This window comes from Cynoglossus semilaevis, chromosome 18 (genome assembly GCF_000523025.1).
Source record: "Cynoglossus semilaevis isolate Cse_v1.0 chromosome 18, Cse_v1.0, whole genome shotgun sequence".
NCBI lineage: Eukaryota > Metazoa > Chordata > Actinopteri > Pleuronectiformes > Cynoglossidae > Cynoglossus > Cynoglossus semilaevis.
In genome coordinates, this window is record NC_024324.1 from 2307948 (window position 1) to 2309193 (window position 1246).

The window sequence follows — 1246 nt, forward strand, 5'->3', positions numbered from 1 at the left end:
GGCCCCCCCATCAGCATATGGCATGGCATTGTCCTTGTCCTCTGAGCCAGAAGTGATGCAATTTGTTGGCATGTCCTGTCATTTCTCACAAACGACCAGGATCCCAGTGAGGCCTTCAGGAAACAACAGGAGACAAACATGGAAGGGCAGCCAACGGCTCGCCTCCTACCAGCGTCCTGCCAAACTCGGCCAGGAGGGAGCGCAACGCTGACACACTCTCACACTGGACAATTATTCCTGTGGTCTGTTCGATCACAGTCATCACAAACCTGACTTTTCTTTTTGTCTTTACGATCTTTGTTTTGAAGAACGTCCAAACCAGACTGACCTTCATTTATGTCCAACATTATTGTCAGTGTGGGAATGACCTGCCGACCTGAGGACGGGTCCACACCGTCAGCGATTCTGGTCCCTTTTCCACCACCACCTGACTCTGAGCGGCCCACTCACTAATGAACTCCCACGGCCCAGACCTGGGCAGGAGATAAAACCTTCAAAGAACCCCCTCCACCTCCCACTGTGGGTGAGTCTCCTCACACTTGACCTCACCTTCTGTGGGGAAAGACACGGGGGGATCAGGACGCACGGTCAAAGAGGATTTCCCTGCAGGGAGTGGACCATGATGCTGCTGCTGCTGCTGCTGCTGCTGCTGCTGCTGAGTCATAACCCCCTCTGTCTGTGTGTAAACTCAGAGTCATGACCAATGAAAACCGAGTTCTTTCCTTATAAGGCGTCGTCTGAGTGAATCCTCGGAAACAGGAAGTAACTGCGGTGACATCTTCCTGTCAGTCAGATGATGTCATCGATGGAACCTGCAGTGTACAGTAAAAAGAAAAAAAAAAGAGGCCAAATGACCTCAGTGACCTCTGTGACCTCAGCTTCTCCACTCAGACACAACACAGCAACACAGCACCTCGTGATGGCGCCCTCCTCCTGCCAGGGGCCGTAACTTCCATCACTGTTATCTTTATTTGTTTATTTGTCCTCGGCCAAGTTTTGTCTCTTTTTCTGGACACGTCTCTCGTTTCATTTTTCACTAGAACCCAGTTCGCAGTCATCGGCATTTCCTGCACAGCGCAGCTCACAGTCGCCTCCTGCAGGAGCTCTGAGGGTAACGGGAGGTTATGACCATTTCTCACCGCGACCAAAACGCCAAGTAAGGCATGTTTTGGGTGATTTTTGAAATATTCATATAAAATATTTTTTGGAGTTTTAAACACAAAATAATCACTTGGCAGCATGTTTT